At 39.3% G+C, this 16561-nt stretch overlaps 1 long non-coding RNA gene across 1 annotated transcript; it reads right to left on the bottom strand.

The window, feature by feature from the left end:
* Nucleotides 1-11867: 11867 nt before the first annotated feature.
* Nucleotides 11868-14414, bottom strand: LOC121135712. The gene is made up of 3 exons (XR_005872810.1): nucleotides 14313-14414; nucleotides 12346-12431; nucleotides 11868-12109 (listed from the first exon to the last, which is right to left on the bottom strand). It is a non-coding gene; the product is annotated as an uncharacterized LOC121135712 (long non-coding RNA).
* Between the last annotated feature and the right edge of the window lie 2147 nt (nucleotides 14415-16561).

The raw sequence follows: 16561 nt of genomic DNA, 5'->3' as shown, positions 1-16561 counted from the left end.
TGATTGATTGATTTTCATATGTTGAACCATATCTGCATCTCTGGGATGAAGCCTACTTGATTATGGTGGATGATTTTTCTGATGTGTTCTTGGATTCGATTTGCTATTATTTTACTGAGTATTTTTGCATCAATGTTCATGAGGGAAATTGGTTTGTAGTTCTCTTTCTTAGTTGTGTCTTTGTGTGGCTTCAGTACCAACGTAATTTTAGCCTCATAAAAAGAGTTTGGCAACGAACTCCCTCTCCTATTGTGTGGAACACTTTGAGGAGTATTGGAATTAGGTCTTCTTTGAATTTCTGGTAGAATTCTGCACTAAAGCCATCTGGGCCTGGGCTTTGGTTAGGAGACTTTGGCACTGGTGAGATTACCAGAGATCTACAAGGATGTCACTAACTGGCAAACGAAGCAATAGGGAAGAGACTTCCTTAAATGACCATCCATGATAATGAGTTTGATGACTACCTTATATGCCATCCTAGGACCTTCATCCAGTGACTGATGGAAGCAGAGCTAGACACCCACAGATAAACATTGAACTGAACTCCTGGGATCCAGTGACAAAAAGGGAGGAATGATGAGCTGAGAGGTCAAGAACAGGCTGGTGAAACCCACAGAAACTGCTGACCTGAACAAAGGGGAGCTCTTGGACTCCCGACTAATGGCTGGGAGGCCAGCATGGGACTGACCCACACCCCCTGAACGTGGTTGTCAGCATGGAGGCCTGGCCAATATATGGGGCCTTGGGCAGTAGATCAATATTTAACCCTGGCATACAAATGGAATTTGGGTGCCCCTCCCACAATGAGGGATGCTCTCTCAGCCTGGACTCTTGGGGAAGGACCTAGGCACTGCCCTGAACGAAATGACAGACTCTGGATATCCTCATGGAGGGCCTCACCCTCCCTGGGAAATGGAGTAGGGATTGGGTGGGGGATTAGGGGAGACAGGTGGGGAGACAGGGGAGAAGGGGAGGGAGAGGGAGCTGGGATTGACAGGTAAAGCAAGTTTGTTGCTAATTTAAATAAAAAAATAAACAAAATAATTCTAAAAAAAGAGAAATTAAAAAAAAGAAATACAAACTGGATTTGAAGTCTTGGCGAGTTAAACTAGCATCCCTGTACTTGCAGGGAATGCACTCTTTTAAAAGCATTTAATGTACTTTCATCATGTGTGTGTGGGTGGGGTATCATGAGTATAGGTCTTCTGGAGCTGGGGTCACAGGCAGTTGTGAGACACAGATGTGGGTGCTGAGAACCCAACTTCAGTTCCTCTACAGGAGCAAGGAAGTGCTCTAAGCCATATCAAAAGATAATAAGCCACACAGAGTAGCCTGTCATGGGGTGGGGGGATAGTGCTCAGTCATCTGTCCATCAAACAATTAGTATTGGTGGATTTTCACAATGTGAAAAAAAAATGGATTTCCAATGACCTTAAGATGCAATTGGTACTTCCTGACCTTTAAGCTCCAACAACTTAGGCTTTCTGTCTGTGGGTTTCTTGCAATTACTTATCTTTCCCTTAGAGACTGGGGTGGAGGTATAACTCTGAGAACCCTATGTTGCCATTTACCTGCTAGAGTTTTGAGGTTTTGTTTTGGTATTTTTGTTGTTGTTGTTGTTTTCTTTTTCTTTTTTTATTTTTTCTTTTGGTGTTTAGCTTGGAAAGGAGGACTAGAATACTCGAATTTGTCTAAGAGAGCAAGGCACCTCAGAAGGACATAAAAATGGATAGATGAGTTGAGGAAAACTTGGAATGAATTTGGGAAGGCTCCACCATGGTGGATAATCCACATTCATGGAGATTTTATGGAAAATTTATGACATTACTGATGACGGCTGGGATAACACCATATCCTCTTAATTCATACACAATGTTGATAATAGGCCTTGGTTATAGACAAAAGGTTCACATATTTAGAAAAAGACATGGGAAAAAGGTTCCTCTAAAATCTATTTTAAAACTCCACAAAGCCTATGCAGTACAAAGCCCATTTATGACCACTCATTGCTCTCTTGAAGGCAGACAGTTGTTTTTACTAAAATTTGAGTTCTCTCAGTACTGTGAACTGAATTACCATAGATTCACTCTCTCACTCTAATAGCAAAGTGACTGACAGAAGCACTTAAATAAGGCAGTGAGCTGACTGCTTGCATGCTAGATTCAATACTATTTTGTTTTTGTTATTTATTTGAAATACTTAGAAAGACATGTGTACAAGCATCGGCAGTATTTTTCCATAAGTTACAAAAGCACCACACACACCTGAGCATAAAGCACCTGGGGTTTACTTGCTGCACACTGTCATCTGGTGGCAGGTGCTAGCAATTTCAGATACGGAGTCCCGGTGCTCCAGAGACACAACCCAAAGTAAAATGAAAAAAAGGATTAATTTTAAGAGAAAGTTTTAAGACTGAAAGTCAAGTTGTGTGATAATAATTCTCGCAGTCTCGCAAACATGTGGTTAGTATAACACAAATAAGAGTGAAACTGCTTTATGAATCAAATGAGTCTTAGCATAAAACTGTTTTTTTCAAATTGAATTATTTATAATTTATTATTTTCCTTTTATTTTTAAAATTTTAATACAACATATTCTGCTTCTCCCAGTCCTTTCAAGATCCTCTGCTTAGCTCCAGCCATTCAAATCCATGCTCTTCCTGTTACTGTCTCATTAGAGTACAAACAGGCATCTAAAATAAGGATGAAACAAAGTAAGCTAAAATAAAACCAAGAAAGCCAGAATAGGATGGAAAAAAAAAAACAGAAACAGAAAAGCCAAAGGAAAAGCCTAAGAAATACATATAGACACTGAAACACACACACACATTTTTTGCACAGAGAAAACCCATAGAAACAAAAGAGGAAACCATAATACAGAAACAAATCATCATGAGGTTAAAAAAACAAACAAAAAACAAACTACAAAAAAGAAAACAAAACAGACAAATTCCCAGACAACACATTATGAGACAAAAAAAAAAACCTAATCTGCAAAAATATGACTGAGTTCCTTTTGTGTTGACATTCCCTGGCTGGCATGGGTCTGCCCTTAAGTGTGTTTGTACACCCGGAGAGACTCTGCTGGAAGCCCTTGTGAGCCGCTATCACCTGGAGATGGCTGGGGGGCTAGGCATGGGGATTTGTCTCCACTTCCCCTCTCAGCACTGGGACCCACCTGGCTTAGACCTGTGCGTTCCCTGGGCGAGCTGCCGCAGACTCTGTGAATTCATCTGTGAAATCAGTCGTAGTTTCTAGAAGGCCTTGCTTTCTTAGTGCCATTCATCTCCTCTGCCTCTTACAACTTTCTTCCTCCCCCTCTGCGGATTTCCCCGAGCCCCGAGGAGAGAGATTTTATGGAGAAATCCGATTTCCAATTGAGTACTCCAAGGTCTCTCAATCGGTGCACACTGACCAGCTGTGTCTCTCTGTGCTTGTTCCCATCTACTGCAGGAGGAAGCTTCTTTGACAGTGGCTGAACAAGGCACTGCTCTATACCTAGAACAGCATGTCATTAGGAGTCATTTTGTTGCTATATTCCTTCGGAAGAACACTAGAGAAAAACTTTTAATTTCCTTTATACTGGACTTTCAGAGTCGTATTCATTAACACACAAGATGGGGCATTGGTATTTTACCGTTCCCACAGACAGAAACTGGGGCTCAGGTAAGAAAAACGAATCAAAATCCTGTTTTTTGTTGCTGCATGTTTGTTTTAAGAAAACACTATTGAAGCAAATTTCAGGCTCTATTTCCAATGTTTTCTTCCTGATATTGCCTCCTTCTGTGAGGAGGTTAGATCATCTCTGTCCACTCTAGCCTGAAGATTTGAATTACATGGCACTTGAGTAAAGCTTCCCAAGCAGCCTGCAGGAGGCTGCAGCAAAGCATGATGGGAAGAGCTCTCTCTGCCACCTTCGTTTTTCCTGCTGACCCTGCTTGCTTTGCTCAGAACCTTGTTTTGTCTTTGTTTTGCTCTACTGTTATGTTTTTGGACTTATTCTTAAGAAGGTGCCTTTCAACAGAATGTTGTCCTACTTTTTAGCAGACCTTCAAGGGGGACTTCTCCCTTCACTGGTTGATACATTTCTTTCAGAGTTAATCAAAGTGTGATATTTAAGGTGGCATCCTTGAGGAGCATCTGGATGACTTATACCATCCATATCAATGAGACCTTTTCAACCATAATCTTTGATCAAGTGATCTACAGAGTACAGCCTTGAGGCTTGATTATGATGATGTTTCAGAGGCTGATGGACAGCTTCCAGAATTCTGTTTTAGCCTTGCTAACCAGTACTCCACTGCAGTGCTATGGAAGATGGAAGACCAGACACTGCTTGTCTCGTCTTCATCATGATCTCTGGGCAGAAGTCTACATTGCTCAGAATCGGCCAGGTTTCTTATTTTCCTGCCTACGATATTTCATCTCTTATGTGAAATTATTGAAGTTTGACATCATTTTACAATCTATCTAAACAAATGGACAATGCCCCTATGCTGTCAGTCCACAATTCATGTATTCAAAAACTTGGACAATGAATCCTAAAAGCATTCCATGACCTAAACTGAGATCCCTCCCTTTTGTAGCCTTCTGGGAAAAACACAATAAACATGCACAGTAACCATCCATCTTTATTGCTCCATCAAAACTATTTAAAATATTTCAATTGAAAAGTAATCTGAAAATGCTGTGCCCTTTCTTTCCTACCGGTGTCATAATGCTACCTTCCCTGCCCAAATTTCATTTTCTGATTCTTCCAATCCTCAACTGCAGCAATGAAGAAGTTTGGATTAAAACTTAGGTAGCGGCTTAAAGATGATGCATTAGCCTATCTCCAGCTTTGTGCTCCATAGCTTATAAGTATAAATAGTTATTTGTTTGTGAACTAGATGGGTGGGGCACAGAAAAGAATTTATACTCCATTTCCAACCTTCCTGAGCTGTGTTTGGGTAATGGTCACAGCTGACAAACACAAGTGATAGCACCTAAAACGACATAAGATTCAGTAGCCTCCATCTCTGTCAAAGTTACTTAATAAGCAATTTCTTATTTTGTTTGAAGAGAATCTTGTAACAGTACAATTTGCCAGAAATTTAACATTCATCACTAATCCTGGTAGATTTGACTAAGAAGTAAAAAGGAAGCCCCAAACGATCAAGCTTCATGTGAGACACCACTATGCTGGAGAGAGAGGAATGTGATAAAAAAAATTGAGGGGACATAAATCAATAGAAGGAACTCTGAAGTGAAGACCTTCATTTTTCAAAGACGCAGATTAAAATCACCAAGCTAATGAGATCTGCTCAGGAACCGAGAAATGTCATCCCAAAGTGTAGAAAACGTATCACCCAAGAGCAAGCCTTGTTGCTTATAAATTGGCTTATAAATATTAGTTATCCACTAAAAACAGACTAGTAAGCTTACTGTTTTGCTTAAAGGTGGTACTTAGTGAGTATTTGCTGAGGTGTATCTCATTTTTGTTTTGATGTTTGTGTCTTTAGAAAAAGGAAGAAACAAAAATCACAGAGTTTGTATTAAGTTCATAAGTCTTCCCTTTTGGCATTTGTCTCCCTGATTCTATTAATGCAAGTTTACAGTAATTTTCCCATGACCATAAACAACTGAAATGTCCTCTATGTCACTTCAGCCAACCACTCAGATATTACTGTCATCTCCTGATTGCTAGTGGCTCCCAAGAGATTGAGAGTTTGTTAATAGACAGAGTGTGCTGACTTTGTTTGCATGTATGAAAAGCAACTATTTCAATAGATGCCATTCTTTGAGTTGAGGAAGTAGACTGTAGGTCCAAAGTTGTGCCTGTAGATTCAGATTCAGGGTTCAAAATGTCCAGAAGAGACACAGTGCCTGCTGAGAATGAAGAGAAGAGTGCTCACCTCTCCTTCCCAGAGAGGTTCGACTTGCGATGTGTGCTTTTTACCCCTAGAGTGTTACCAACTCTCTGTGATTACTGGGATTACTTTTGTCTCCCTTCATGTTTTCCCAACCTTTTCATCCATAAAAAAGAATAGCTGCTGTACATACGCAAAATCCTGGATCTGTAGCCAAACAGCAGCTTCCCAGTTTGTGAAATCAGTCCTTATTTACTAAGAGGTTCAGGAAAGAACAGAAAATATGAATCATCTTGCATTCTGCTTTTAGAAACATGTTCTGCGGCAGCCTTGGATGTTATGAGGGCACAATGTGAACATGACCTTAATCAATTAAGGACAGCAGGCTAAGAATTCAGGAAAAAAGTGTCATTTCTGAGACCTGCTCCTCATTGGGATTACCCATAAAATCTGAAAAAGGGAACAAAGGAGAAAAACCACGCACTGCATTAATTTTTGAAAATGACCAGGACGCCTGGTTAAGTATATGTATTCAGGAAGTTGTCAATAAGACAAAAGAACAATATTGTTCCTTAGGAATATGTATGGATACACTGTTGTGCCCTCCCTGTCTCAGTTTTCAGAGTATAGCAGTCAAACCACTACATGTGTTTATAAATGGAATATATAGGTGACTTATAAAACCATGTATTAAATTACAGTGCAAGTGTGATATTGCTATGAAAAACTATCATTTCCCTTGAGAAGCTTAAGTGTTAATTTTTCTCTTGCATGACTTTGTTTTGCATCCCAGAGAATCAGATTACTCCTGGAAAAAAATACTTAAAGGGGAAAAAAAATAAAAGGAAGCAAGAAAAGATCCACAAAAAGCAGGCTTGAATGCATAATGAATGCTTTGCTGCCCATTGATAGACAACCCTTAAAACAAAGCATTGTTGTGTGAAATGTTCTAGAGAAGGGAACTCAAGACTTTATCAAATGAGTTATTGGAAAATAATTTTTTAAATCTGCCAGAAATGTTCCAGGCCACCATTGCAACTTATAAATTATTTATTATTCTTAGATATGTCATAAAGTCCTGTACAAATAAAGGAAAAATGCTGACAAGGCATAAGCATCATTGTGAATCTAGAGAGAGCTTCCTGAAGCCTCACAAAACAGGTTCCAAGAGTCTTTGCACCCTGCCCAATTCATTTTTCACCACTTACATATTTTGCTTCTGTGTGTTTTAACACGTCAGCTTTTTTCTTTCCCAACAAGCCCACCCTTTTCTGCTTTCCTTCACATGACGAAGGCTAGAGATCATAACCCACAAACTGTGTGTGTGTGTGTGTGTGTGTGTGTGTGTGTGTGTGTATGCACAAAGGTACATGTGAGAGCTTATCATGAAAATGTAAGAAAATGTACAAGAGAAGTTCAATAATAAAGACATCTCTTAATTTCAGCACCTGGACCAAGTGTGTCTCTGCTACAGGTTGCCATTTCCCATGACTGCCTTGGATTGTTCTAGAGCCTTCTTTAAGAAACTGGCAGAGTTCTCCTAGCCCTCATTTATTAGAAAATAAGATGCTGATGAGGTACCACAGATGTAGTTTTGTTTCAATGGTAGGATGACATCAACTACTGTACTATAAAGTATTTCCTTCCTTGTTCACTTTTTTAAAAGTCTTGTAAGAATGAGCATGACTTTGACTAAAAGGAAAAGAAATCTCAAAGTTACCTGCTCATAGGAAGACACATTTTTATCTTCTTCTTAAATCATAGGTTTTTTTTTCTCCTTTATGACCTTCCTAGTAAATAGAAAGACATAAACTCCAAATTCCTTTAGGACAAAGGCTCAGAAGTCTATACTTGGAGCCATACACTACATTCCACAGATTACTGTGCTGGTCATAATATCCCATAGACAGTACTGGTCTGTGAAGAGTATATGTTTGGAGAGGGGTGAGGAAATATTTCACTTTCTACCACTGGGTGCTTAGAAAATTCTGGAACACAAATTCTCACAGAGCTCTATCTTCTCTGTTGATGACTTATGGGAGTATCATAGCTCCATTCTCTTTACTTGAAAAAAATAATACAATCTAAGTATCATTTCATTCGTGTTCATAAGCAATGCCGACATAAGAGGCTAATCTGCCTCCTGCCAACTCCCAACGTTTGAAACATTACATCTAAATAAATGTTTCAAAACATGTTTTTCCAGAATGCACTTTGATTGCTCTGCAAGATGCAGCTGAGATAAATTTTAATCTAAATGTTTCTAATTCATGGAAGTAGAAAATGTGACGAGACATTGTGATGGGCAATGTTGGAAGAACAGAGTTAGTCTGGGGAACGCTCCAGAGGACAAGCTTACCTGGGAGTGATATAGGAAATGAGCAACGGTGTCAATTCTGTATCTTCATTTCACCATATTAGAAACTTACGAGAAACTCTACATGAACGTAGAGTGTAGGATAGCAGAGAGCACTAGGACATAAGCAGAAGCCCTGCTGCTGTGCTTCTGGAGGCTCTGGGTCAGGTGCTCATTTTCAGCTGCTGCTTCCCCGTCGTGGTGTGAGGGCATGGATCTGTGGCACTCTGGGTTCTACAGAGTGAAACTTCAACTCTGTTTTTCTAACTCCCATGATCTGACATTCCACAGACACTGCTGACTGTTCCTCACTAGTACATCCACATTTCTTCTGGCCACTGACTTTGTTCAGATCATTTTTACATTAAATGTTCTCCAAACTTTTGTTGTTAGCAGCTAATTCATGCTTTCTGTTTAATAGCCTTAAACCAAAATGCACTGTGTTTGCCACCCCTCCCCCAGCTCCAGGATCTCCAAGCATCACCCCAGTAGAGAACACAGCTCACCACCCTCTCCCCAAGACCCTCCTTGGGTGGGACGCTGTAAATGGAGTTTCTGTCCCACCTTCCCGTTTAGGCCCTCAAAAACAAATGGAGACTTATATTAATTATAAATGGTTTGTCCAATGGCTCAGGCTTCTTATTGGCTAATTATTAATCCATTTCTATTAATCTGTGTATCTCCATGTGGTTTTGGCTTACTGGAGAATGCTGCAGCATGTTATTCCTTTGGTGGCTACATGGTGTCTCTCTGGCGGTTCACTCTCCAAGTCCTCTCCCCAGATTTCTCTTCATCTGATAGCCCCACCTATTCTTCCTGCCTGGCTACTGGCCAGGCAGTGTTTAACTGATAAAACAATAAGATAAATGTACATACAGAAGGACATTCCCCCATCAGGGCATATCTGTTTTCATTCACTCTCTACTGGGGATTTGACTACCCATTGGCTTCCTATGGTTATATTCTAAATGGAAAGTCTAAACACTTCTTGTTTTTGAATTCCAAATGCAACCCTTATCGGTACAATCTTAAGAGGACTTCCTCTGCTGGCTTAGTTTACTCTAGATCTCTGATAGCACTGTCTCTTCTGCTCATTTGTTCCAGTCACTCATATGAACCATGTCATGATTATCAGGCAATATTATATGTCTTAATTGTCTATGTTGCTTTGGGGAAATATATGATCATAGTGGAGTACCCAAGGGTTTCTAGTAGAAATCATGGCAGTGTATATAAAGAGGACTCATTGCAATACATTTCTCTATGAGACAAGAGAATCCAAGTGGAATCTGAGATGCCTAAAACAACACCTAATCTGGAATTGGAGGATAAGATGGTGAAGATTGTAGGAAGTTGGAAAGGGAGTTCCTTTGGCAAATGGGAGACACTTCAAAGGTCTGACCTAGGTTGTAGGTGTTCATACACAGCAGGGTACGCATGATACCTTTTCTTCCAGACAGGAAGTCTGTTCTCAAAAGTACAATCAGTGAGCAGTGAGTCTTTTCACACCACAGGAGTACAGTTTCCCACCAGGAAAACAGATGGTGCAAGAATGTATGCCTCCTTGGGAGATTGCCTATACAAGGAAGATTGCTTAAACAAGGAAATAGACAAAGTAAATGGTCACCACATCAAGATTTTAATTCAACCCTCTCTGGCTTCAAAATTCTAAAATAAAAAATTTACAAAAAAGAAAGTATAGTGTCATTGACTGGACATGTGTACTGAATATGTTCTTTAAAAGTCTGATAACTGTGATATAGGTGGATGCAAAAATAAAAGTATTAATTTCTGAAAAATAAACATAACATTGAAAGACTTTAAAGACTACATATGAAACCTTAGATGTCATCAAACTTATGTGTACAACAAATAATAAAGCTGATACAATGTGTGATTTATTGGCTAAAAACACTATCTAACATTTTAGTATTTAACCATTTAATCCATCTGAAATATAAACTTCAATATGATACCGATGCTGGATCTTTCTAAGTACACTACATAATTCATATTAATGCACCAAGAGAAAACATCAAAACAAAATCAAATAGCAGAGAAATATAGATTTTTAAAGTAAGTGTTTCTGGACTTATTTGGTCCTGAATCTTGAGTGTTCTCCCTCCTTCTCTGCTCCCAGACTCTCCTGAAAGCACCTCGCTTCATTGGACTCACACATAGTGTTTTATCTAGACATTTACTTTTCTGCTAGTTTTACAAGCTTCAGAAACAAACTGTTGCTTTTGGTATCAGTGTTCAATGTGTGTACTCAGAGGCCTAGCACCTTCAAGAAACTAGGTACTCGGTAAGGATTCAGTGTGTGCAGGCTCATGATAAGCCATCACAGGTGTCATTAAAGCCTGTGTGTTGCTTACGGTTGTGTCAAGCGTTTAAACCAGAGTCAGAATCAAACTAAAATATAATTTACAAATAGACATTTTCCATAAGTTTAAAAGCTGAATGTTTGGTTTGTTTTAGTACTACGTGCTGTCATCGTTTGCTTTGTTTTGTTGCTGTTGAAGCTTGTGCTCCTAAGTCCTGACTGTATTCTCTGACATTTCTGTTTTTCTTAATGCTAGTAGATGTTTTCTGCAACAATTAACTTCATACTTTTGGAAGAAACAGTGTGTATTATGTTTATAGATATAAAATATAAGATAATGCACATTTTGTTAGAAATAATAATATCTACTTCAATAGAACATTTGTCCCTGGGCTACTTTCAAATAGCCATCATCTACCGGCCTAATAGAGCAACACTACTTTTGACTGTAGACAACCATAGCCTACTTCAAACGTGAGCATATCCAGAGATGAAGGAACACCTTTGCCCCACTATCTAAATTATTCTTAATGGCAACAGGCTTAGTTGGATTTGTGAGTTAAAGAAGGTGTGTCACATGTAATTACTCTGTAATTAAAAAAATAAACTAATAGTATCTACACCAAAAAATATGTGTCACAAAGGACAGATCTCTTTCTTTTGGGGAGAAACTTAGGAAAAGAGCAACAAGGATACACTATTTGAGCTATCAAAGAAACTAACATTTAAAGATTAAACATTCGGGAAAAACCATGATGAGTCAAAGAGGTAGAGAATAATCTAAAGTTGTTTGGGGTATAGCTCACTGCTAAAACACAGGTTCAAATCCTAGCTCCAACAAAATTTTAATTCTACAATATGTTTGAGAATTAAATGATCAATTTTTTTGTCTTTTGATTCAGGATTTCTCTGTGTAGTTCTGGCTGTCCTGGAACTCACTCTAGATTAAAGCTCTGCCTACCTCTGACTCCTGAGTGCTGGGATTAAAGGTGTGCACCACTACTGCCTGGCTTCTAATGATCAGTCTTAATCACTAGAGGGGTGTGTGTGTGTGTGTGTGTGTGTGTGTGTGTGTGTGTGTGTGTGTGAAGAGAGAGAGAGAGAGAGAAACAGACAGACAGACAGACAGACAGACAGACCCACACACATACAGAAAGTGGGAGAGAGAGAGAGATTTAAAGGACAAAGTCAAGCTAGTTAAACAGTGATCTCAGACCAGGGCAGGTTTAAATGCCTCAAGGAAATTTGTAAGCTTTATCTTATTATAAAAGTTAATGGTGGAGTTAAGCAAAGAGAAACAGGCTTAAATTTTTTCTCATTTGTTTTAGAGAAACCAGTATATCATTGTGAAGCAAGACAGATTTTATATTGCCAACATGTGGACTTGAAATTTAATTTGACTGCAAGGTATCATAGATATTACAATGTAGAACTGAAACTACAATTCTTGGATCTGTACCTCAATTTATAATTGTGGAAAACAACTATGAAGCCTCAGTTGTTGTCAGTTGAATAATGCCTCCCATGGTGTATGCGAAGACATTCTACACCACTGTGGGCCACCTGGTAAGTACCACTCAGTCTGAAAAGAAAAATAAGGAAGAGGGATTACAGATAATTCATTTTAACTACCTGAATAGTGAAGTACACAGGCAACTGCAGAAGGTAAGGAAGACTAGAAAAACACAGGGTGGTTTATGTCTTTCAAAGCTATCATCTGCATCTTGCTCTGACCCTGGTGGGTATCCTTTTCTGGTAAGACTAGGAAGTGGAGTCTTCTAGAAATCTTCTCCTTGACCCTTCAAGTCCTTTTTCTACCTGCTCAATGACTGTGTCAGTCAATTCACTCCATCAGTGGGCTCTCTTCTGCCTTGGGTTTTATTGGTGTCAGCCAATGGGAACTCCTAAGAATGACGAGAGAGACAAGAGGTGTCAGAGTATTTACTTTGTATTCCATAGTGCTGTTGTGAACTGGTCTCATCTGTCAAGCGAAGACCCCAGACCCCTGACAAACAATCCTATTGACTGCAGCTTCAATCTTTCACCACATTGCGCTTCTGTCACCTTAATAATTTTAAATTTCCAGTTGTCAACAGCAATCGCAAAAAGTGGACAGTAATTTTTTCATGCTACTCAGCATTCTGTCATAGGAAGTAATGCAGAGTACCACTTACAAATTTGAAGTAAAGAGACTGATTTAGGAATCTGACTGTAGATAATGAATTTGGCGTGCCCTCAAGTGCTGAATAATTTAGGGGATGTTCTTTTATCACTTAACCTCAGTTTCATTCAGAGTGAAGTGAAAATAACAGTACCATACCAGTTACTACTAAAGAAACTACTTAAAAAGTTAAAAATAGTGTTGGTACCAAAACACTTTAAAAACGTCATTCCATTAGGATGGAAAAAGGAAAATGTTTAACATATCCGAAGAACAGGACCAGTAAATTAAATTTACAAGAAATGCACAAATCTGTAGGAACAAAACAAAGGTTCTGGTAGGAAAATTGCCAATAGACATAAGATAAAATATACATATAAAATGTAATGGAAATAAAGGTATTAAATATTTATTGTTATTGCTTAAAAATTGAAACTCGAAACAATCAAATTTTCCTATCAGATTATAAAGATCCAAAGGAGTATGAATAAACATAAGACAAAAGTTCAGAGGGCATACAGCTTCATGGAAGAAATACTTCAATATGAACTGATACTTGGACCTCATTAAGAAATTCCACTACAATTTATTCAACTGAAAAAGTCTGATGGTCTATAAGGCTTCCTGTGTGTGTTAACCACGGTGTTATTTATAAGAAAAAAACACTACAAATGACTTCAGTGTCCAACAATGATTCAGTGGTTATGAATTCATGCTGGCTATGTCCTCAAGTACAAGATAAGTTGGTGTTTCCCCCAACTCCCCAAGGCATTGAAACTCACATGGAAGCAGGGACTCAGCAGTGTGTACTTTTTATTTCTTAGGTTATCACTTACTTCCATTATTTTATGTGTTATATCATCTTCTGAATTCTCCGACGATGGCTTGTGGTATATATTCACAGTGATTGCACTCAGGCCACACATCATCTTTCCTCTTCCTGCCATCCCTGTTCCTTTCCCCAAGGGTCCACTCTTACTCTCAACTGCTCCCTTCCCTCTTCTCCTCCCTGTCGTGTCCTTCTTTCACTCCTCCCTTGATTTATCACTAATTATTTCTGCCTTCTTCTTTCTGCCCCCCCCCCAAAAATGTCAGTGAAGGAATCTCTGAATATAGCATCACCACCACGCAGTAACTAAAATACACATCTTTGAAAGCTGTATTTAAGTCACCGTAGCCTCGATACTGTTACTTTTCACGCTTATAAGCAATGCTCCCCACCCAGGAGAGGTTTTAGGTCATCAGACAGAAGATGTCGAGACTAGAATAGCAGACCTGGCATTAGATCTTCACTATTAGGTGTTCTACTATAGCCCCTTTGTAGGGGGAAACTTAGGACTCTGCCATTAGCCACATGGCACTCTAGAGACGCATACGGATGTGGTAAGGAAAAGGCGGAACCATGCCGCTAATCACACCCACATTGGGCATGACTAGAGACAGGGCTGTGAACTACACCACTAGCCAGGTCCATTTTGGGGCGTGTCTAGAGGCATGTATGGAGGAAGGAATAAAAGTCGAAGCAGCAGAGCCTCTCGCCCTCTTTTTGGCTTCCGGTTTGGTAGCAAAATGGGTTGCCCATTTTCTCTTGTAAGTAATTTCTACAATAATCAGTTACCTATACCTTCAACAAGTGTGCGGTTTATCGTTGCAGCCACAGTTGGTGTCAGGAGTTCCGGGAACCCGGATGTACCCCTTGTTGCCTTTCTTATAGCAGGTACAGTGCTCTCAGTGCCCTACTGGGACTCACAGATTCTAATCAGCTGCGGTTGCCCTACAGGACCCCTGTTGATATGTTGCTTTTGGGGCCCTAGTTTCTGGTCAGAAAAAGAAATTTTTGCTGACTTAGTATTGTGGTTTGCATAGTGTAACCCCCAGAGACTGCAGCCAGACTCTCTTTGAAAGAGAGACTTCTTATTAATGATGAAAGCTTGATCTTAGCTTAGGCTTGCTCCCAACTAGCTCTTGTAACCTAAATTAACTGGTTTATGTTAATATATATTCTGTCATGTGGTTTGTCACTTCTCCTCCATACTATACATCCAACTGCTTCTGCATCTTGCTGATGAATTTGCTGAACTTCAGATTCCGCTCAGAGCTCCCATTTCTCTATTGAAGTCCTGCCTATCATCTCCTGCCTAGCTATTGGCTTTGTTGAGTCAAGCACTGCCTTTCACACAGTGTGATTAAATATCCTGCAACATGTGTTTGAGTGCCTGGTACATAGGGACTGCCACTATTAGGAGGTGTGGCCTTGTTGGAGGAAGTGTGTCACTATGGGGGCAGACTTTGAGGTCTCCCAGGCTTCAAGCTACTCCCAGCCTATGGGGGGTCATGGAGTAGAATGTTGTGGTTTGACTAGTAATTGACCCCCATTACTCATGTGTTTGAGGGCTTACTGCATAGGAAATGACATTATTAGAAGGTGTGACCATTTTGGAGTAGGTATGGCCTTGTTGAAGGATATGTCTCACTGTAGGGGTGGGCTTTGAGGTCTCCACCCTAAAGCTATACCCAGTATGGGACACAGACTCCTTTGGCTGCCTACACATCAGGATATAGAATTTTCAGCTCCTCTCCAGCAGCATGTATGCCTGAACACCACCACGAAGATAATAGACTGAACTTCTGAAACTTTAAACCAGTCCCAACTAAAGCATAGTCATGGCATCTCTTCACATCAATAGAAACTCTAACTAAGACATCTAGATTGAAGAATCCCATTTTTAATGTCCAGGATGTTCAGTCTATTCATGTACAGGATGTGTCAGAGGAAGGAATAAAGATCCTAACACAATGGACAACAGAGATTTTTTTCAGTAGTAGAAGGATGTATTAAGCATTGACTGGACCAAAGTAAATGATGGTTTATACCAGAATTAAGATGGGAAGATTCTTGACACAAGATGAATTAATAAAATGGATTTTAAAATCCTTTTAACATAATCCAATTGTATTAAAGTTTATACTACAAGAATTATATATAGTTATAACTTGTTCATATGTAGTATGTCAATATTTTTAAATAATAATAAGTATAATCAAAGATAAAGAAGTTGTTGATTTGAGAATGAGGAGCAGAACATGGGAGGAGGGAAAGGAAGGGAAAGGAAGGAGAAAGTGATGTAATTATATTTTAATTATAAAGAATTAAATACATTTTGTCTTTTTCTTTCAGTTCCCTCACTCTGAGACTGACCACACTGCATTCTTTCACCTACATAGAAAAACTTACGACAAATACATCTGGTTTCCAGTCACTTCCTTCCTTCAAAAACCAAACACCATTCTCAGTTGAGTGCTTGCCCTCCTCAAACCAGGTGACCCTGGGTTTGTCTGGGGCAGAGCAGTGTCTATCCCAAGACGCATCATTTCCAATTCCAGCCCAGAGAAGTTTTAGGAAACTGAGGTAAGCTGGTCATACTACCAGACGCGTTTTATATTTTCCTACATACACGGATACATGTGTATAAAGGATCTGTTGCTTTCCTTTTTTCTTTTATTTGAAATAGATTTCTCCCTGGTATGATACACTCTGATTACAATTTCCCCTTCCTCTACTCCCCCAGTTCCGTTCCACCTCGGCTCCCATTTGCATCCACCCCCTTTCCGTCTTTTATTAGAAACAAACCGACTTCTAATGGATAATAAACAAAATAAAATAAAATATTATAAGATAAAACAACAGCTAACACATTGGACTAGGACAATACAAACAAACAAAAGGAAAAGAGCCAAAAAAGGCACAAATAATAGATCTAGATTCATAAACCCACTCATTTGCACGTTCAGGAGTCCCATAAAAACTTAAAACTGGAAATCACAATATGTATGTGAAAGACCTATAAGGTAAAAAGGAAAGAAACGATATAT

Source organism: Mesocricetus auratus, unplaced genomic scaffold (assembly GCF_017639785.1).
Source record: "Mesocricetus auratus isolate SY011 unplaced genomic scaffold, BCM_Maur_2.0 Super-Scaffold_100041, whole genome shotgun sequence".
Lineage (NCBI taxonomy): Eukaryota > Metazoa > Chordata > Mammalia > Rodentia > Cricetidae > Mesocricetus > Mesocricetus auratus.
The sequence above is the reverse complement of the archived record's forward strand: the minus strand, read 5'-3'. Positions and strand labels throughout refer to the sequence as shown.